Source organism: Schistocerca nitens, chromosome 1 (genome assembly GCF_023898315.1).
Source record: "Schistocerca nitens isolate TAMUIC-IGC-003100 chromosome 1, iqSchNite1.1, whole genome shotgun sequence".
Classification (NCBI taxonomy): domain Eukaryota; kingdom Metazoa; phylum Arthropoda; class Insecta; order Orthoptera; family Acrididae; genus Schistocerca; species Schistocerca nitens.
The window spans coordinates 40714484-40738211 of record NC_064614.1 but is presented as its reverse complement, the minus strand read 5'-3'; positions in this window follow the sequence as shown (position 1 = coordinate 40738211).

Sequence of the window (23728 nt, the reverse complement as noted above, 5' to 3'; positions counted from 1 at the left end):
TCTACTTCGACCATCATCAGTTATTTTGCTCCCCAAATAGCAAAACTACTTTACTACTTTAAGTGTCTCATTTACTAATCTAGTGCCCTCAGCATCACACGACTTAATTCGACTACATTCCATTATCCTCGTTTTGCTTTTGTTGATGTTCATCTTGTATCCTCCTTTCAAGACACTATCCATTCCGTTCAACTGCTCTTCCAAGTCCTTTGCTGTCTCTGACAGAATTACAATGTCATCGGCGAACCTCAAAGTTTTTATTTCTTCTCCATGGATTTTAATACCTACTCCGAATTTTTCTTTTGTTTCCTTTACTGCTTGCTCAATATACAGATTGAATAACATCGGGGAGAGGCTACAACCCTGTCTCACTCCCTTCCCAACCACTGCTTCCCTTTCTTGCCCCTCGACTCTTATAACTGCCATCTGATTCTTGTACAAATTGTAAATAGTCATTCGCTCCCTGTATTTTACCCCTGCCACCTTTAGAATTTGAAAGACATTATTCCAGTCAACATTGTCAAAAGCTTTCTCTAAGTCTACAAATGCTAGAAACGTAGGTTTGCCTTTCCTTAATCTAGTTTCTAAGATAAGTCGTAGGGTCAGTATTGCCTCACGTGTTCCAATATTTCTACGGAATCCAGACTGGTCTTCCCCGAGATCGGCTTCTACCAGTTTTTCCATTCGTCTCTAAAGCATTCGCGTTAGTATTTTGCAGCCGTGACTTATTAAACTGATAGTTCGGTAACTTTCACATCTGTCAACACCTGCTTTCTTTGGGATTGGAATTATTATATTCTTCTTGAGGTCTGAGGGTATTTCGCCTGTCTCATACATCCTGCTCACCAGATGGTAGAGTTTTGTCAGGACTGGCTCTCCCAAGGCCGTCACTAGTTCTAATGGAATGTTGTCTACTCCCGGAGCCTTGTTTCGACTCAGGTCTTTCAGTGCTCTGTCAAACTCTTCACGCAGTATCATATCTCACATTTCATTTTCATCTACATCCTCTTCCATTTCCATAATATTGTCCTCAAGTACATCGCCCTTGTATAGACCCTCTATATACTCCTTCCATCTTTCTGCTTTCCCTTCTCTGCTTAAAATTGGGTTTCCATCTGAGCTCTTGATATTCATACCAGTGGTTCTCTTTTCTCCAAACGTCTCTTTAATTTTCCTGTAGGCAGTATCTATCTTACCACTAGTGAGATAAGCCTCTACATCCTTATATTTGTCCTCTAGCCATCCCTGCTTAGCCATTTTGCACTTCCTGTCGATCTCATTTTTCAGACGTTTGTATTCCTTTTTGCGTGCTTCATTTACTGCATTTTTATATTTTCTCCTATCATCAATTAAACTCAATGTTTCTTCTGTTACCCACGGATTTCTACTAGCCCTCGTCTTTTTTCCTACTTGATCCTCTGCTGCCTTCACTACTTCATCCCTCAAAGCTGCCCATTCTTCTTCGACTGTATTTCTTTCCCCTATTTATGTCAATTGTTCCCTTATGCTCTCCCTGAAACTCTCTACAACCTCTGGTTCTTTCAGTTTATCCAGGTCCCATCTCCTTAAATTCCCACCTATTGGCAGTTTCTTCAGTTTTAATCCACAGTGCATAACCAATAGATTGTGGTCAGAGTCCACCTCTGCCCCTGGAAATGTCATACAATTTAAAATCTGGTTTCTACATCTCTGTCTTACCATTATATAGTCTATCTGAAACCTTCTAGTATCTCCAGGGTTCTTCCATGTGTACAACCTTCTTTCATGATTCTTGAACCATGTGTTAGCTATGATAAGTTATGCTCTGTGCAAAATTCTACCAGGCGGCTTCCTCTTTCATTTCTTAGCCCCATTCCATATTCACCTACTACGTTACCTTCTCTTCCTTTTCCTACTGTCAAATTCCAGTCACCCATGACTATTAAATTTTCGTCTCCCTTCACTATATGAATAATTTCTTTTATTTCATCATACATTTCATCAATTTCTTCATCTGCAGAGCTAGTTGGCATATAGACTTGTACTACTGTAGTAGGCATGGGTTTGGTATCTGTCTTGGCCACAATAATGCGTTCACTATGCTGTTTGTAGTAGCTTACCCGCGTTCCTATTTTTTTTTATTCATTATTAAACCTACTCCTGCATAACCCCTATTTGATTTTGTATTTATCACCCTGTATTCACCTGACCAAAAGTCTTGTTCCTCCTGCCACCGAACTTCACTAATTCCCACTATATCTAACTTTAACCTATCCATTTCCCTTTTTAAATTTTCTAACCTACCTGCCCAATTAAGGGATCTGACATTCAACGCTTCGATCCGTAGATCGCCAGTTTTCTTTCTCCTGATAACGGCGTCCTCTTCAGTAGTCCCTGCCCGGAGATGCGAATGGGGGACTATTTTACCTCCGGAATATTTTACCCAAGAGGACGCCATCATCATTAACCATACAGTAAAGCTGCATGCCCTCGGGAAAAATTACGGCTGTAGTTTCCCCTTGCTTTCAACCTGCAGAGCTAGATGGCGGTGCGTAACGGCTTCGTCTTTATCTTGGCTACAATATTGCCGCATTCCTGGTTCCTTATTCATTATTAAACCTGCTTCTGCATTCTTCCTTTTTGATTCTGTATTTATAACCTTATAGTCACATAATCAGAGGTCCAGTTTCTCCTGCCTCCGAACTTCACTGACTGCTCTACATCTAACTTCAGCCTACCCATTTCCCTTTTCAAATTTTCCAATTTACCTGCCAGGCTAAGGATTCTAACATTCCACGCTCCAATCCATAGAACGCCAGTTTTGTTTCTCTTGATGACAACATCCTCCACAGTAGCCCCGCTCAGAGGTCGGATGGGGGACAATTTACCTCCGGATTACACAAGACGATGCCATCATCATTTAACCATGAGGCAGAGCTGCATGACATCGGGAAAAGTTAGGGCTATAGTTTCCTATTGCTTTCAGCCGTTCGCAGTACCAGCACAGCAAGGCCGTTCTGGTTATTGTTACAAAGCCAGACCAGTCTGTCATTCCCTGCCCCTACAACTACTGAAAAAGTTGCTGCCCCTCTTCAGAAACTATAATTTTGTCTGGCCTCTCAACATATTACCCCTCCGCTGAGGTTGGTGCCTACGGTACGGCTCTCTGTATCGCTGAGGCACGCAAGCTACCCCACCAACGGCGAGGAACATATTCATGACCTCAGAAAAAATCTGAATTGAGAAGTATAAATGGTAGCAGAGGTACACAGACCTTCTGGTCCACACTGTAGTGAAAGTTTAAATCATCCAGTCACAAAGGATACGATTTACAAAGTACCTATCATCGTAATGGCAAATCGTGAAAACCGTGTCTGCGAGGTAGATGATATGATTGTCAGCTGAATGCGTCTGCCACATTTCCGACGAATAACTGGATATGAAAGAGTCTTGCGTCAAGTTGGTGTCGTGATTACTGACTTCTGCCTAAAATGGGACGTGCAAAAACTTTTCAAGGTATATTGCATTAGCACCAAACAGTAGGACGTTTTGAGCAAGTTCGCACTAAGGTGAAATTGGAATACATTGTGCTCCTGAATCTGAAAAACGAAATCTACAGTCGTTTTCCAGATTTCATGACTTCTATGATATGGATCATTACAGTTGCCCTATCCCGTTTTCTATTGCCGTATTATAACAAATGCGGAAAAAAGCTGTTCTTTGAACTCGCGTGGCCGTTGCAATCTTCCTCGAGTTTAATTTGGATCAACTTGGAGGCGGACGTACTTCATCAGTGCAAACGCGTTTACAAAACTCCGCGACGATCAAAGTAGCACCTAACGAGTTATGGTACTGCGTACCGTGCAACAACAAAGTCTGCGTGGATGCTTTCCAGAGCGGATTAAAAAGTACGTCTGTTTTACGAGCTCAGGACGCGCACTACCGTTCCTTATCTGTAGCTGCGCATGCGGCTGGCCTGACCAAACAGCTGTGAAAGACGCAGGGGTGGATGCACTCGTAACCCGAGGTGAGCAACCTGGCGCCATTTACCGGATGGCAGAACATCTCGATTGTCCGCTACGTTTCCGATTTTCATTTGTTCGCCGCATCCTCCGTTAGCGTAAGATATCAATTATGATGATCTTTGCTTCTATATTCACTCGGGTACAACAACTGTGTAATTACGGAGGACAACATCTTTCAGACGGACGGATATCACTTTCAGGTCCTATACACTGTCGGAGAAAAATAGACTGTAATGTTGATGCATTAAGTTGTTCTGAAAGCGGTGCTGATATTCAACACAATAAAAGCGGGTTAAAAGCTGTGAGCTGTCTGGGGAAGTTAACCTTGCATTACTGAGCAACTGTTTCACCAGGTATCCAGTCTAGCTTACCAAATTCCCAACCAGACTAACATTAATTATAATCTTTTAGTACTCATCTTACGATAACCGATGATATATATATATATCTATATATAGATATATATATATATCTATATATATATATATATATATATATATAAAGAGAATTTAAATAAAAAGAAATAAATCAGTTTCTATTTGGACATTTATTTTAACATTGATCATTGTTCCGTTAAAATTTCAGCATATTAAACTTGATTCACAACTAAACTGGTGCCTTATTTAGGATTGTGAAAATGTGAGTTTGTAATCTTACGGAACACATCAAATATTGAGCCAAGATTGGGAGACTGCATGCAACACTGCATTCATAAAATAACACACGAAGAACCTTGAATATTCTGCAAGAAGAAATTAACTACAACCAACCGATTCAATTTTCACCCAAAGAAGTTACGTTCGTAGCGCAATCCTGTCCGTCATGAAATTGCCACACACTGGTATACTAAATTCATACTAACTCTCTGTGAAAGCTTCCCGAAAAGAATAGCTGAGGGCTACTTTGATGATTACACCACATACTTCACGTGGTCAACTTGGTTTACACAAAGAGTGTAACTCCACCATAATTTTAAAATAAATTACATCGAAACGCAATTTAAAAAAGAAAAACCTCGAACTGGTTACTATCGTCTTACTATTAACCTGATGGGTCAAACAATTGTATAAACACGTGGTACTGGTCTCACAAAGTACACCCCAAGTGGGTTGAACATAAAGAAAAGTTGCTATATTGAAAAATATTGTCAAGACGAGACGTTATAACCTCAAGCACATTCGCATTTAAGATAGATGATCTTAGTTAGAGTTACTGATCAACACGTGGTTCCACTTTACTCACAAAGTAGTGACAAAGCAACTACTGGAAGATATTCTGAACTTCACACTCGAATAACACTGCGTTGCAATTTAAGATAACATTAGATATTTTAGATATAAACTGAAAAACAAAGGTGATTAAATTTTCAGTTAGGCTGAACTTAAGAAATCCATTGTCCTACGGACTTAGCAGACACGCGCTTAGCCGGAGATCTTACCACTTCAGACGCTCGCTGCGGACAGACTGGCGTGGGCCGCTACCGAGGGTGCTTAACAGATACAAACGGAAGTGACCAGAGAGGCAGCTTCCTATACCAACATGACAAGGAACGGACAGGACCATACTAAGAATAGAAACCTCTCTGCTTTTAGAAAGCGTAGCTACCTGTTCCGACGTTGGTCCTACTGTTCTCTAGCAGACCGGCTTGTCTGCTACCATCGAGCATGCAACTAGAAATACATTTGCTCATTCATCCTCTCACACAGAAAGGAAGGGGGATGACAGTATCTCATGATATATCGTATATAAAAGAAAGCGGATGTAGGTTCCGTGTGAGACTGTGTGACATGAATTACATATAAACTGTGTTTTAAAGTGTAGTAGTGTGACAGATCGTTCTTGTTTATGTGTAAAAGTAACACGTTCCACTGCTCAGTCTCCTCCCAGATAGTCAGAAACACCACAGTAAATTTAGAAGTGGAATGTATGCCGTAAATGACAACAGTTTTAAGAAATTAACATGAAAGAAATCCAACAGAGACCTTTCAAGACGACTTCGGTTTTGATCTGATGACAGCAAGTGCCACCTGGGGGTAGTTGATGTGGATTCAGTTGTGCAACGATGTTGGTATCAGCAGTCACGTGAACATTCTAGCGCCTGTAGACGAGGTTCTTGACGTCCACGAAGCACAGACGCCCCCCCCCCCCCCCCCCCATGATCGTCATATCGTAAGGCAACTGTGGCAGATCGTACAGCTACCATGTCCTACATGTGAAGGCTTGTGGTTCAGATGTGTGAACAGGAACTGTTATGAACCGGTTACTAACGGTGAGACTATGGGCAAGCACAACATCTGGTCCATCTTCCACAGCATCGACGTGTACATATCGACTAGTGTCGTCAGAGGATGACTTGGAAAATGCAATGGCACGCCGTGGTCTTCAGCAAGTGGTGGTCGTTTGTGTGTGTGACACAGAGCTGATGAGCGCTGTCTTGATTAGTGCGTTCGTCCAAGACACACTGGTCTCACACCTGGCCTTATGATGCGGGCTGCGATAAGCTACAACTCTCGTTCGCCTTTGGTGTTTCTGCAGTGGACGCTGCTAGCCAGCGCTCAGTACGTGCAGAATGTCGCTAGACCTGATCTTTTGCCGTTCTTGCAACAGGAACGTAATTTAAAAAATTGTTAAGGCTTTCGTGGCCACTTGTTGACAAACTGCCTATTGGCTTCTGTCACGGGTTCTTCGGCCGACGTTCATCTGATGATTTTACTGGCGTTTCGCCAGCACGAGTGACTGGCATTGTCAAAACTTCACGCTCCATTGCCGGTGGTGAACTGGAGCCGAGCTTGCGGCCGCAGACTATACAGGGTGAAAAGTATTTAAACCAGTGTGCGATTTGCAGGGGGGGGATGGGGGGGATTCCCCCTCCCCCCCTCTGCATCAGACCATCCCCTCCTCTGGTTTTAGTTTATGCATCCCAACCTGGGATGTTTATTTCCCACGCACTGGAGTAAAACTTCACATATAACTTAAATTTGTGGAGCCGAACACTGAAAGTTTTTAGTACAGTCTTACAATTAATACTATTAATATATTTGCTTATTAATTTTGAAAAAGTGTTATGTAGCAGGTAAGCATTTCAAAACATTTAGAACTAAACGACAAGACGACGCACGCCACATTTCCGTAGCATGCCACAATGTTGCAAGACGTCGCCCCAGCGTAAACGACGCTTTAGAGCCAGGTCTGTATTATATGGCGGATGTGTTGGGTACGAAACTAAAACCTGCTATCAGATCCAAACGTCGTGGAAAACTGTGAAGAGGTGTCATCCTGCAGCAAGATAACGCTCGCCCACATTCTGCCAAACGGACAGCCGTCGCAATAAAGGAGTTGAGATTCGAGGTGCTGCAACATCCACCATACAGTCCAGACCTGGCTCCAAGTGATTTTCACATGTTTGGACCCTTAACGGAAGCACTACAGGGAAGAAGATTTGAAAGTGATGAAGACGCCATTGCTGCGGTGCAAAATTGGTTACAGATGCAACTGATAAACGTATTTTCTGATGAAATAAAAAAAACTTGTAAAACGTCAGGAAAACTGCATTGAAGTCCAGGGAGGTTACGTAGAAAAATAACGCATGTTTCAGTTTTGTATCATCAGAATAAGTACAGCTTTTCACAAATGTGCCTTTGCTTTTTGAATTCCCCTCGTATACCTGTATGTAGATGATTCTGTAAATAAGCTTTACCTATAATGTACTTTTAAAGATATAACAAGGGATGGCTTTTCTGATAGTGCTTACGGGCGAATAGTGAGTTTCGGCATTAACATCTATTTATAAATAACTGTTTAACCATAGGTAACGCCACGGTCCGAGCTAGTAACATATATAATTATACTAACCCCCTAAGACATCCCCCCCACTGGTAAAAGCACAAATCGAACACTGATTTAAACCGGCAAACTCTGGGAGGTTGTAGGGGACATCAAAACAAATATTTTTCCCTAATGTCATTTTTTCCCATGAGGAGTATTTAAACCGGTAAAGGAAGATTTATCTGGTGGCAAATTCATTAAACCAACAAACACTTTTCCATTTTTTTATGACCAAGAGATAGCACGTTAACACAACCCAATTTCGATTACAGTAGATTTTCAAAAATGCTTCCGTTGACACGTAAACAAAGGTTACACCGCCGGATCATGTTCTGTCTGACACGGGCAAAAACCCCAGGAGTGTCCTGAGTTGTTCCTGCTGCTGCAACCAGATCCTCTTCTGATGCAACAGGAGTTGCGTAAACAAGGCTGCGCATCTCTCCCCACACAAAAAAGTTCAGAGGGGACATATCTGGGGAACGAGCAGTCCATGGTTCAGGACCACCTCTGCCAGTCCTCGTTTCTGGGAACTGTCGGTCCAGCAATAGACGCACACGACGACTGAAATGTGCAGGCGCCCCGTCATGTTGGAACCACATGCGTTGTCTTGTAGGGAGCGGGACGTCTTCCAGCAATTCTGGCAATGCTCTGGCGAGAAAATTGTAATAGTGCCTGCCATTTAATGACCTAGGTAGCAGATACGGCCCAATTAAACAGTCCCCAACAACACCGACCCACACATTAACGAAGAACCGCACTTGATGAGCGCTAGTAATTGTGGCATGTGGATTATAATGTGTAATAAAATTCGCCGACACGTGAGTTCTGTCTGTAGAGAAGCACTATCACACCCGCTTATTCAGAGAAGCTGTAGAAATACAAAAACACGCGAACAGCTTCAACAAGAAAGAGGAAAGCCTTAAGGTAAACGGATCCTGGCTTCCCGTACTGCAGCGAACGACCGTCGCAGGTAGCAAGAGGAGAACCGCACCGGAAATGACCGAGGAGAAGCCCTCGGACGTTGGCGGGCCAGGTACATATACTCTGCGACCGCGAGCTCGGCTCCAGTTCACCACCGGCAATGGAGAGTGAAGCTTTGACAATGCCAGCCACTCCTGCTGGCGAAACGTCAGTAAAATCATCAGATGAACGTCGGCTGAAGAACCCGAGACAAAAGCCAATAGGCAGTTTGTGGAACATAATTTGTTGTTCCAGCAGGATAATGCTCGTCCACACACTGCCCGTGGAATGCAACGTGCTCTGCAAGAAGTACAGCAACTTCCGCGGCCAGCACGTCTCTGGCCTTCTCTCCAGTCGACCACATGTGCGATATGATGGGATGAGAAGTGAGTCGTGCGACTCATGAACCCACAACTCCTACAGACCTACGTGAACTGGTCGAGCAGGCGAGGAATGACATATCCCAGAACAGTAGTCGCCATCTACACGATCGACTGAATGCCAGAGTCAGCGAGTGCATTGCCGCCCGTGGGAGGCTACACCACGTACAAATACGGGTTTTTCAGCACTGCTCGATACCTGGTACCTCCGAAACGCTTGTGCTACTGATCTGTAAATGTCATCATTTCATGTAATCCATACGCTCTGTTGCTATAATAAATCTTGAGTGAATTAGAAACCTCTAAAAGGCGTACTACCTTTTTTCTGGCAGCGTGTATAAAGGATTATTCTTATTAACGTTTAAAAATCCCCGAAGCGATGTACACGACGATGAGACCAGTACTTGGAGATAAGACGCATGGAGTCGCAAATGTCGGATAATACCTCAAAAGTGAATGACAAATGTACAACATGTGACGTCATCAGATGACGTGCCTCGCCGGACTTGCAGCGGTTGAGGTTGTCTATCCTATTATCACTGCCAGGCTGCAGTGCTACACGTAGCTCCTCTAGGCTACTCTGTTTTCGTAAATGCAAATTGATTCGTCGTAGTACTGGACTACCATTACCGCGAGTACTACCGTATCAAATCGGATAATTCAAGAACGAATAGCGCCCGCCAACCACCGCACCATAATTTACGGGAATTGCATGACATGGTGAACTCATCTGGTTTCACACAGTTACTGGGACTTGTCGAACCCACGCCACGCAGAATCGCTTATATTAGGCGTTCCGGAGGTAGACCAACATCCAGTTAAGCCCTTGAGTGTTCAATGTGTGTCTATAAAGCAAGCTGAACGATTGTTTCCTGTCAACCTGGGAGGTTGCAGAGTTGTAATTGGTGGTGGGGAAGAGATAGAGCCGCGCGGGATTAGCCGAGCGGTCAAGGGCGCTGCAGTCATGGACTGTGCGGCTGGTATCGGAGGAGGTTCGAGTCCTCCCTCGGGCATGGGTGTGTGTGTTTGTCCTTAGGATAGTTCAGGTTAAGTAGTGTGTAAGCTTCGGGACTGATGACCTTAGCAGTTATGTCCTATAAGATTTCGTACATTTGAAGAGTTGGAGGGGTCTTAGGAAGGCAAATTTTTTCGGATAATGTAATAAAGGGGAACGAACATGGGTTTTTTTGAATACGACCGTGAATCAAAAAGATAAAGTGCAGAATGTCACAGGAAGGCTTCTCCGAAGCCTAAAAAGAAAACTATGACGAAATCCCGGATGAAGGCGATGTTCGTCGTCTTTTTTGATTCTAGTGGCATCCTCCACTCGGAGTTTCTGCCACAGGGACAAACTGGCAATAGCCAATTTTTACGTGAAAGTCCTTGAAAGGCTCCGATCCCGGTTGCTTCGCGTCAGGAAGGAGATCACTGGAAACTGGTGACTTCATCACTACAACGCGCCGTCTCATACTACCGTCATTTCCTAACGATGCCTGGACAGGCACGGTGGTGGCAACGCTGCCTCGGCCACCTTAAAGTCCCGGTCTGGTGCCAGCAGTCTTATTTTTGTTTGCTCGAATAAGCAGAAGCTTAAAGGGCCGTCATTTTGGGACGACAGATGCCGTGAAAGCCGCTGCGGCGAGCTGTCTGGAGGGGGACCCGTCACCGTGTTCCACGAAGCCTGTCAGAGCTGGCAGGATCGCTGGAAAAAGTGAATTGACGCCCAAGGATGCTATTTTGTATAATACTAAAAATCTGTACTTTCATTTTCTATAAATTGTTATTTACGGATTTAGCCGGCCCCTGTGGCCGAGCGGTTCTAGGCGCTTCAGTCTGGAACCGCGCGACCGCCACGGTCGCAGGTTCGAATCCTGCCTCGGGCATGGATGTGTGTGATGTCCTTAGGTTAGTTAGGTTTAAGTAGTTCTAAGTTCTAGGGGACTGATGACCTCAGATGTTTAGTCCCACAGTGCTCAGAGCCATTTGAACCATTTACGGATGTATTTAGCTTATTTCCATTACACACTCTACATAAACATACTATTAATCGTTCTTTTGTGTGGTCATGGTGTCTGCAGTGGCTTGACAATAAATTAAGCTATTTTAAATCCGTCTTTGCAACTACTAAAAATGCCTTCTTATTTTAACATGCTCGTTTCGTTTTATTCATTTAAAGCACCATCAGTGGCATGGAATCAAACATATGTACAATTTTGTTTCTCGTGTAAAGTCAGAAACGAGTTAGTTTCATAAGATATTGAAATGTGCTTTTTACTTAATGCATTTTTCGTCTGATTTAGCTTACGAGTCGGAAGTGTCGTCCACGCCTTTTTCAGGTTGAAAATGCCTCTGAGCACTATGGGACTTAACATGGGAGGTTATCTGTACCCTAGAACTTAGAACTACTTAAACCTAACTAACCTAAGGTCATCACACACGCCGCGCGGGATCAGCCGAGCGGTCTAGGGCGCTGCCGTCATGGATTGTGCGGCTGGCGCTGCCGTCATGGATTGTGCGGCTGGTCCCGGCGGAGGTTCGAGTCCTCCCTCGGGCATGGGTGTGTGTGTTTGTCCTTAGGATAATTTAGGTTAAGTAGTGTGTAAGCTTAGGGACTGATGACCTGAGCAGTTAAGACCCATAAGATTTCACACACATTTTTTGACATCACACACATCCATGCCCGAAGCAGGATTCGAACCTGCGATCGTGGAGGTCGGTCGTTTCCAGACTGAAGCGCCTACAACAGCTCGGCCACTCCGGCCGGTCTTTTCCAGGTACTCCTGCGTGCGACACTGGTGATTTTCGTGTCATATCGCACTGATTTGCAGTTACACATTTCCTGCCGTAAAACACGACTGTAAACTGCACTACTAATGGTTATTTACGTTCTTACGTATATCTGTGTATTACGTATGTGTAATGCTGCCAACGTTGGCGAAATCTAATTTTTTTTAAATTTAAAAAGCATCTTTTTGAGCTATGCTTTACCATTTTCATACTACGTCGTTTTATTGATATTCATATATATTTTGTGAGAGGTATGAAGCGGCATTTGGAAGTGATATAACGAGTAGTAGGTGGGGATGGGGATTGGAAAGTAGGGCATCTGAGGGAGGGTATTACTCAGGTGGAGAAGTGGAGGGGGGAGGAGGGGAACGGGGACGGAGTGGGGATGAAAGGAGTAAAATAAAAACTGCAAGGACTGTGTGTGTGTGAGGGGGGAGGGGGGAGGGAGGCTTGTGGAAGACTAATTTTTCTCCCTCTTATGCTAATTCATGTGAACAATAGTGACCCTCCATTGTGTTCAATTTCAATGTTGATTTCGACTTTTAAGCAGCTGTTTATGGCGTGTTAGTGCTTTGGCTATGTGGTAGTAAGCTAATGAGTGACTTTTACCGTGTTTTCATGTCCTGGTATGTTCCCTTGTATAGTGTGTCAAATGTTCTGCCAAGTGCACGACAAAATAAATTCGCATATTTAGTCGTTCGAAAGGCTTATGTGAAAGATCTTAAGAAATTAAAAGAAAAGCATCTTTGATATTAGTGTCATGAGCCATTTGACATTCAGATAGTAAAAGACCTCCTCGAGACTTTCCATGCATTATGGTCTTCACACCCGTGTCAGTCAATTATGTGAGTTATATATGAGGTCCTTGTCTCGAACTTTGAATCCAATGACGAATTCACAGTCCATTCGTCTGGCTACATGCCATGCATATATACCCATTTCATTCTCACTTCAGACTTCCCAGATAGATTTCGTTTTCTTGTGTGTACTAGTTATTACTAAAATGCCGCTCTCTGTTGCTCACTAGGAAGTCCTCAGTTTTTGAATAATTTTAGAGTTAAAATGCCATGTCTCACTACAGTAAGTCAAGACTGTAATACACACCGACTGACAACTTAGCTTTCCTGACAGATAGTTTAGTGCTGGAAACACTACTAGTTTGCGAAAACAATCCAGGCCGTTGCTTCTGTAGAAGTGTTAAGCCCAAAGTAATTCTGAACCGAGTTCAGTGGGGTTCCGTTAACGGAACACGTGTGTAACCGTGTAAAGCAGAGAAGCGTGTAATATAAACGGAGTGTGGGTGTCACGTCAAAAGTAATAAAGTAAATCAACTCTAGTGTGAGCTAGGAGTTCAGAGTACTAACAATCGTCGCGCGGGATTAGCCGAGCGGTCTAAAGGCAGTGCAGTCATGGACCGGCGGCTGGTCCCGGCGGAGGTTCGAGTCCTCCCTCGGGCATGGGTGTGTGTGTGTTTGTCCTTAGGATAATTTAGGTTAAGTAGTGTGTAAGCTTAGGGACTGATGACCTTAGCAGTTAAGTCCCATAAGATTTCTCACACATTTAACGTTTTGAACTAACAGTCTGTCGCTGTAACGTGAGACCTTGGTAAAGGACATTACTAGTGAAACAGCAACCACTGCAGTACAATTTGTAACGGTAAATCAGTTGTTCTGGTCAGTGCAATAGCGTTCAACCAGTGAGAATACTAGCATGCATTATCCCCGTGGATAAAGCATGGTAGACCCGCAGTACATCGCAGTTTCAACTTGTTCTTGTTGTTGTGGTCTTCAGTCCTGAGACTGGTTTGATGCAGCTCTCCATACTCCTCTATCTTGTGCAAGCTTTTTCATCTCCCAGTACTTACTGCAACCTACATCCTTCTGAACAGTTTCAGGTAGAGATTCTCAAATTGTGAACAGTGCAATCAGAACAATTTACTATTCTGTCAGAACATGTGATCATTATTGTCCAGAAATTAACGCCAGTCAACCATATGGGTTAATAAAACTTTTATCCATTCTGGATTTGGAACATTTCGACTGTCTTGTTAAAGGTTTCAGAAATTACTGCAACTAATCGCCGTTTTTTCTTCAATTTTTATTTATTCATGACCGGTTTCGAATCGCCTGGCGATTAATCATCAGGTGATACAATTTAGTTTGGAGTATTGTGGGGGTCGTGCATCTGTGGCAAATACAGAGACGAAAAAATGAGCACTGTATGTGGTAAGAATATTACGATTGTAAGATTAATTTGATGGTATTACTCACTGTTTTTATTCTTGTGGCAAGAATTTCACTCAGTATCAAGAAATCATTTACGGCAAACATTGTGAACGTAGGAGTTCTGTAACACATCGCACGGTGTTACAGGTGTGTGTAATGTAGGGGCCGGCCAACGTACTGTTATGAATCACGTACTAATGCAGGGGATGGTATGCCCTTTTTACGGCTGAGCCACGTGTTGAGAACTGCTGCGGCCAAGAACAGTGCTAAAGTTTGGCTCGTATAACCGCAAAGGTGTTAATAAACAAAACGAAACTACATAGTTGATCAGTCACAGAGTTATAAGGAAAGGTTGTGCAGACTATAGATTGTAACATTGCACACTTCTCTTATAGTTCGTTCGTTTGGACTGTTGTTTCCTTGTGAAACTGATGTTTCCGCTACTAGTTAACACCTGTTGTCTGTTGGATTCCTTGGGCTTACGGTAGTACGTCAGCGGCGTTTCCATTGCGGCAATCGATTCCATAATTCACTGCAACTTCTTATAATCTATTCTTGAAAATTGATTCTTTCGGTGGTCACCTACCTTAGTTGCCTTCTCTCCATCTGTACGAAATACCGTACTGACTTGCGGGATTGGCAGCATGCTAACGTGTGGCTGAGTGCCTCGTGAAGTCCTCCTTGGCATTCCTGTATGCAGCTGTTGCACCGTGTCGATTTGTTCCTCAGTGCCGCTTTTTTGATCCAGCGGCCGGCCGGTGTGGCCGAGCGGTTCTAGGCGGTTCAGTCTGGAACTGCATGACCGCTCCGGTCGCAAGTTCGAATTCTGCCTCGGGCATGGATGTGTATGATGTCCTTAGGTTAGTTAGGTTTAAGTAGTTCTAAGTTGTAGCGGACTGATGACCTCAGATGTTAAGTCCCATAGTGCTCGTAACCATCTGAACCATTTGATCCAGCGTCCTTAATCATGACGAACACTACCCGCTGCATCTTCGAGCAGCGCACAGTCCCACGACGTGTGTTCTGGGGTGCCCACACACTTGGTGCAACACTCATTAACCTGCCTTTCTATTTTATACAAGTACGTGTCATGAAGTGGACAGCTGGTCTGCGATTGAACTGGAAAACTGAATTAAACCGACTTTGGGATCATGACCGGAATAACAAAATCGTAGATTAATGAATGCACAGACGGAGTAAATTATAATGCGGTATTTAGATACACATCCGATGTTATACAACAGTCATTCGGCAAGCAGTGTTCCAAATACTTGAACACACGTTGCATTGGGCATGAATTGGTCTCAGCGATCTTGTCCCAAAGATCAATAAGGCGTCACTGAAAAAAAAAAAAGTGTCTGTGACGTGCTGAATGCAGTTGAGTAGTTGTCGCGGCGACAGAATAAAACGGTCTTATGCAGTGAGTCAGGGCAACGGCCTTGCCGCAGTGGATACACCGGCTCCCGTCAGATCACCGAAGTTGAGCGCTGTCGGGAGTGGCCGGCACTTGGATGGGTGACCGTCCGAGCCGCCATACGCTGTTGCCATTGTTCGGGGTGCACTCAGCCTCGTGATGCCAATTGAGGAGCTACTCGACCGAATAGTAGCGGCTCTGGTCAAAGAAAAACATCATAACGACCGGGAGAATGGTGTGCTGACCACACGTCCGTCCTATCCGCATCCTCAGCTGAGGATGACACGGCGGTCGGATGGTCCCGATGGGATACTTGTGGCCTGAAGACAGAGTGTTATACAGGGAGTCAACCATAACAGAATAGCTAGTAGTATCAGTAATCTGATGTTGACGGAGATTGTGTTGACATTTTTTGGCAGGTTCTCCTACGATGTGAGCAGCGATGAAAACATCGGTTTTTGGTGGTTCTCAGATCCAAGCAACTAATGCGGCCAAAACTGTGTAAAAGCTGCAGACTACAGTAGAACCCCCCAATCCGACCTTGGATGGTCCGTCACTCTGGTGAGTCCGACCGCGCTCAGGCTCGCGAGCTTGCGCCGACTTGTCACTGACAGGACACCTGTCGGATCATTGTTGCGGTGTCCATCGCTGTGCATATTGTTATCGTGTACGTTACTGTGCGGTTTTATCCTTTGTTGGGATTAAAAAACGTCGTTGCTTGCTTTATTCCTTGTTCTCTACAGTACTTATTACTGTAGATTCATTGTGTGTACAGTTGTTTGTCTTTTAACATGTCTGGATTCAAATGTAAACACGTAACTCTTTCACAAAATGAAAAATTAGCAGTGCTACAAAGACTGGATGAAGGAGAATCGCTCCAAAAAATTGCAAAGGAACTGAATGTAGGTGTTACGACAATAACTATTGGAGAAAGAATCGGAAAGACGTTGAATCCTATACAGTTACGATTGATGGTGAAAACACTCTGAAGAATCGCAAAACATTAAAAAAGCCTAGACATGAACTGCTTGATAACGCATTGCGGATGTGGATTTGTCAAGAAAGAAGGAAAGGAACTCCAAAATCCGGGCCAATTCTCAAAGAAAAAGCCATAGTTTTGCACAAAAAACTGGATGCCGAAAGTAAATTTGCTGTCAGTAAAGGCTGGATTGATCGTTGGAAAACTCGTCATGGTGTCCGATTTGTTTCTATTCCTGATGAAAAACTATCTGCTGATGCCGCAGCTGCTAAGGAGTTTTCTGTTAAGTTTCAAGAAATTGTAGAAGAAAATGGACTGTTACCCTGCCAAGTTTATAACATCGGCGAGACAGGGCTGAACTTTAAAATGTTGCCAACAAAAACGTTCGCAGCTTCAAATGAATCCCTGGTAGGAACGAAACTTTTAAAAGATAGAATAAGTCATTCCTTGTAGTAACGCAGACGGTACCCACAAGCTCCCCTTGTTCGCCATTGGCAAATCTAAGAAGCCAAGGGCGTTCAAAAATATAAACTTATCTTCCTTACCGGTTAATTACACCAATCAAAAATCGCTTGGATGGACTGCTGCAACCTTTTTAAATCCTGGTTTTTCGACGAGTTTGTGCCATCGGTCGAAAAAGACTTGAAGCAAAAAAACCTGCCTGTTCGTGCTCTACTGCTGTTGGATAACGCACCATCACATCCATCTGAGAAAGATTTGGTGAAAGGGGACATAAAAGCTCTCTTTCTGCCTCCTAATGTGACCTCACTCATCCAACCAATGGATCAGGACGTTATCGAATCGTTAAAAAGGCGATATCGCAGAAAGTATTTCAGCTCAATCCTGGACAAATCTCAAGGAGGTCATAACTTATTTGAGGCAATGAAATCCCTGAACATCAAAGAAGATATCTACACTATCGCTGCGGCAGGGGATGAACTGAAACCTAACACACTGCTCGTGGCGTAAGCTTTGGCCGAAAGTTATGACTGAAAATGAGCATACCGAAGATGAGCATAACAACGACGCACTGGACATCGTTAAAGCTCTACAAACTCTGGAGCCGAACGTCCCTGTCAATGAAGTTGAAGAGTGGATCAATAGATGTGACTAAGACTGTGACACTTTTGAAGAGCTCAATGACGACCAGATTGTTGCCACTGTTAGCCAAGAAACTGTAAATGAGGACTCGGACGGCGAAGAAGAAACCCACACCCGGATTTCACACAACGATGCAAAAACGCTTTTGACATCGCCCTTCAATACATCTAGCAGAATCCAACTTCAACGCCAATGGACGTTTTGCTGATAAAAAAATGGAGGGACACTGCAGCTAAATCTAGAATAACATATGCTAAACAAAAATCTATCACTGAATTTTTTTCCAAGTACTTTGTATTCGTTTTTACTGTAAAAACAATGCATGCAGTATAATCATTTCTTAGTTTATACCTACGGTAGTTTATTTCTTTGTAATTTTTTTTATATACAGTATAAAATATATTTTTTAGTTTACAGTATATATGGTTTATACGTTATTAAGTACAGTACAGTACTGTAATTTGTCATTTTTCTTTTTAAATCCAATACATATTATAGTGTGTGTACACGTTTTTTAGTTAATATATTGTTTAACACTGTGTAAAAAACATCTTTTTTATTACTGTAGACGTCTTTTAGTTCTTAAATTGATTTTTTGTACTAAATGTCTTTTTATATTTTTTGCAATAAATATTAGATTTTTCGGATAATCCGACTGTTTTTCGTTCCGACCATGGTCCCGGTCCCGAAAGTGACGGATTAGCGGGGTTCTACTGCATAGTCCTATTAAAACTACTTGATAGTTGACGCCTGCCGCTTGCCGCTACAGCGTTGCCACCTCCGCTGCCTGTTACCGCTCGGTTATAGGCTACACGCAAACACGGCGGATCACTTCACAAATGCTGCTATTGTGTGTCGCGGAACAATGCTGGAAGTGGCCGCTGCGAGGTGTGACGGAAATGGGAGATGGTCTGCCCGGAGCTGAAGGACAAATGACTGAACTGCGGCAGAGCCCTGAATTCAAACTCACGACCTAACGTAACCACAACATCGTGATGTACAACGTATCCGAGCAGACGGCGATCAACAAGCTACTCATGACGTTTCAGGCCAACTTCGACGGCAAACTCGAGACAGAAAAATTTCGTAATATGTTTGTTTGCATACCCATCTTCCGCAAGCAAAATTTCATTTTTAGCGGTAAAAGCAAACTGTAGTTTCTCGCTGTCATTGGTTTCCTGAAACTATGGCTACACGGGATGCCGCATCAGCAACCGATGAGCAGTACTGTTTGGCACTGGTTGCAGATTATAGACGACGTAGTAGCAGTACGGTATTCCGCCTTACGGCAGGTCTTGTCGTGGGTTGAGCCTCTTCCACTTTTGTCTGTCCACAGCCAGTCTTTTCATTTCTGAATATTTGCCTCCTTTGATATTGTCCAGTATTTGATATCTTCTTTCCCCTCTTCCCCTTTTTCCCTCCACCATTCCTTCTACTCCTTCCTTCAATAAACAGTCCCTCCTCAAACAATGTCCAATCCCGTTTTCTCTTTCTGATGACTTTCGGCATGTTTCTTTCTTCTCCAACTCTTCTTAATACTTCTTCATTCCTTACTCGGTCTTCCCATTTCACTTTTTCCATTCTTCCCCATATCCACATCTCTAGTGCCTCCAATCTTGGTTCATCTTCCGTCCTCAATGTCAAGGTCTCCGCACCATATAGTGCAACGCTCCAGATGTAACATTTGGCAAGTATTTTCCTCAGATTTCTGTTTCCTCTTGAATCCTTCTTTTGCCATTGTAATTCTTTTCCTATTTCTGTTGAGCAATACATATCATCCATTATTACAAAATGGTTCAAATGGCTCTGAGCACTATGGGACTCAACTGCTGAGGTCATTAGTCCCCTAGAACTTAGAACTAGTTAAACCTAACTAACCTAAGGACATCACAAACATCCATGCCCGAGGCAGGATTCGAACCTGCGACCGTAGCGGTCTTGCGGTTCCAGACTGCAGCGCCTTTAACCGCACGGCCACTTCGGCCGACTATTCCATTATTACACTTCCCAAGTAATTGAAGTTATATAGACGACATAAGCAGATTCCAAAGGAAAAGAGAATGATGGGAAGAAAAATTAGAGCATTTAAAAAGTGAATATAGTTATGAAAATGATGCGGCAAAGTAATTGAAATAAAAAAATTATACTTAAACCAATTAATAGAATAAAAATGATAATGGACTTTTGATTATGCCCGGAAAAATAAAAAAAATTCGCTGCTTTTGATGACATTCGAACCTTCGACTTTCTACACGTTAAGTTTAAGAGCTAGCCACAAAGCATTCCATTTCAGTGCAAAAGGCTGTTGTATTTATGATTCTGCTGTCCCAATCGCAACGATTAACTGACAGCCTTCAAAAATTCGGCATCACGCCATGCCGAGCGGAGCTTATCTAATGTAAGCTGATGGCTTGTGATTATAATAGCTGTGTAAATGACACTTAATCGCGTCTTGTGCGGAAGGATCCGGTTGTGTCTGGTTAGTACTACGCCTGAAACTTGGGTATTTCTTTACCATCGTTACGTATGTTTGCTGCTTTTGATGTGGTTATTATGTGTGATGAAATCCAAAATAAGGGCCAGTGCTAGGATTCGGGATACAAACACATCGATAAAGAAGGCCGACCATGGAGTTGTTGGGTTGTTTGGGGGACGAGACCAGACAGCGATGTCATCGGTCTCATTGGAATAGGGAAGGAAGTCGGCCGTGCCCTTTCAAAGGAACCATCCCGGCATTTGCCTGGAGCGATTTAGGGAAATCACGGAAAACCTAAATCAGGATAGCCGGACGCGGGATTGAACCGTCGTCCTCCCGAATGCGAGTCCAGTGTGCTAGCCACTGCGCCACCTCGCTCGGTCATGGAGTTGTATGTGAACTAATTGTTGTGGCAGTTTGGGGAGGCGCGCGGTTCGGGAGTGGCGTTGAGCGCTCTGAACGGATGAAACCATCTACGACGCGTGAAGTGTCAACTATCAAGTGATTTTAATGTGGCTATAGTTGCAGGTGATCACGTGGACAGCCTGAATAGAGATGACAGGATGTCATTAACAAGAATGTGAACAAGCAAGAGTTTGAGAAAAGTTCCAAGTAACAGATCTTACCAAAATGGCAATGGATGTAGGACGAGATGACTTAAATATAGACTCACAGTTTCCTAGTCGCAAGCACTGAAGTAATCCGCACAAATCGCTCCATGTTTTGTTCTTTCTTTGATTCCATTCTCTTCATTTTCCGTAACAAGTGGATATCTACATAATTTTTTCTTGCTTCTGTAACGATCTCTGGTATCCAAAGTAGATATACAGGGTGTTAAAAAAGGTACGGCCAAACTTTCAGGAAACATTCCTCACACACAAAGAAAGAAAATATGTTATGCGCACATGTGTCCGGAAACGCTTTCTTTCCGTGTTAGAGCTCATTTTATTACTTCTCTTCAAATCACATTAATCATGGAATGGAAACACACAGCAACAGTACGTACCAGCGTGACTTCAAACACTTTGTTACAGGAAATGTACAAAATGTCCTCAGTTAGCGAGGATACATGCATCCACCCTCCGTCGCATGGAATCCCTGATGCGCTGATGCAGTCCTGGAGAATGGCGTATTGTATCACAGCCGTCCACAATACGAGCACGAAGAGTCTCGACATTTGGTACCGGGGTTGCGTAGACAAGAAAGGTTGAGGTCAGGAGAGCGTGGAGGCCATGGAATTGGTCCGCCTCTACCGATCCATCGGTCACCGAATCTGTTGTTGAGAAGCGTATGAACACTTCGACTGAAATGTGCAGGAGCTCCATCGTGTATGAACCACATGTTGAGTCGTACTTGTAAAGACACATGTTCTAGCAGCACAGGTAGAGTATCCCATATGAAATCATGATAACGAGCTCCATTGAGCGTAAGCGGAAAAACATGGGGCCCAATCAAGACATCACCAACAACGCCTGCCCAAACGTTCACAGAAAATCTGTGTTGATGACGTGATTGCACAATTGCGTGCGAATTCTCGTCAGCCCACACATGTTGATTGTGAAAATTTACAATTTGATCACGTTGGAATGAAGCCTCATGAGTAAAGAGAACATTTGCACTGAAATGAGGATTGACACATTGTTGGATGAACCATTCGCAGAAGTGTACCCGTGGAGGCCAATCAGCTGCTGATAGTGCCTGCACACACTGTACATGGTACGGAAATAACTGGTTCTCCCGTAGCACTCTCCATGCAGTGACGTGGTCAACGTTATCTTGTACAGCAGCAACTACTCTGACGCTGACATTAGGGTTATCGTCAACTGCAAGAAGAATTGCCTCGTCCATTGCAGGTGTCCTCGTCGTTCTAGGTCTTCGCCGTCCGTAGTGGCCGAGCGGTTACAGGCGCTACAGTCTAGAACCGCACGACCGCTACGGTCGCAGGTTCGAATCCTGCCTCGGGCATGGATGTGTGTGCTGTCCTTAGGTTAGTTAGGTTTAAGTAGTTCTAAGTTCTAGGGGACTGATGACCACAGCAGTTAAGTCCCATAGTGCTCAGAGCCATTTGAACCATATTTATAGGTCTTCCCCAGTCGCGAGTCATAGGCTGGAATGTTCCGTGCTCCCTAAGACGTCGATCAATTGCTTCCAACGTCTTCCTGTCGGGACACCTTCGTTCTGGAAATCTGTCTCGATACAAAAGAACCGCGCCACGGCTGTCGCCCCGTGCTAATCCATACATCTAATGGGCATCTGCCAACTCCGCATTTGTAAACATTGCACTGACTGCAAAACCACGTTCGTGATGAACACTAACATGTTGATGCTACGTACTGATGTCCTTGATGCTAGTACTGTAGAGCAATGAGTCGCATGTCAACACAAGCACCGAAGTCAACATTACCTTCCTTCAATTGGGCCAACTGGCGGTGAATCGAGGAAAGCCGGCCCGAGTGGCCGTGCGGTTCTAGGCGCTACAGTCTGGAACCGAGCGACCGCTACGGTCGCAGGTTTGAATCCTGCCTCGGGCATGGATGTGTGTGATGTCCTTAGGTTAGTTAGTTTTAATTAGTTCTAAGTTCTAGGCGACTGATGACCTCAGAAGTTAAGTCGCATAGTGCTCAGAGCCATTTGAACCAATCGAGGAAGTACAGTACATACTGACGAAACTAAAATGAGCTCTAACATGGAAATTAAGCGTTTCCAGACACATGTCCACATAACATCTTTTTTTTATTTGTGTGTGAGGAATGTTTCCTGAAAGTTTGGCCGTCCCTTTTTGTAACACCCTGTATTTCACGCTGTTCGTCGAATTTTGGATTTTGTAATTCCTGTGTAACGCTTTCGGAGTTCGTGTGTTTTCGCTTCGTCCTTCGCATGTTTTTTTGATTCTGATGTACCAGAATTCCTTCGCTTCGTTATGTAGAAGTAAAATAACACGTTTAAAAATACGAGTGCATATTGCTGAATCGTTCATCAGCTGCTAGGGCGCCGCGTGGCCCTAAGCCGTTTGTTGTAGCCAAGGACCCTGAGTCGTGAAGTTGAGTCGGTGTAAGCGAGCGGCTCCGCAGCGCGAAGCAGGCCTCCGCAGCGCGAAGCAGGCGGGGCGCAGTCGAACCCACGTCCCCCTCTTGGGCGCGCACGTGCCGCGGTCGATTATTCCAGCAACAACGGGCGCTGCGCGGAGCGGCAGCTGCCGCGCGCCGCCTGTTCAACGGCATCGCCCCTCCCCTCCATCGGGCCTCCCCACCTCTCCCCGCCCCCACCCACCCTGACGACTGGAGTTCTAACTGTTGTGCTCGTGCGCTTCCTCAGACGCGTATGCCGTCCGTTTTTCTGTCTGTCGCCGACCCCGCGATCGAACAAAAACGGAAATGCTCGCCCGCAGATAACGGATGCAGCAACTGTTTTGCGGGAGAGATCGGCGCGATCTTCCCACCAGGAATACGACTGGCTACTTCAACTCTCATAAAACCACTAGACACACGATTATTTAAAGAATCCACTCCCAGACTTTCGATTACTTTACAAATGAGTCAATGTGCCCAATACTTGACGTTAACCATTAAGCAAGAAA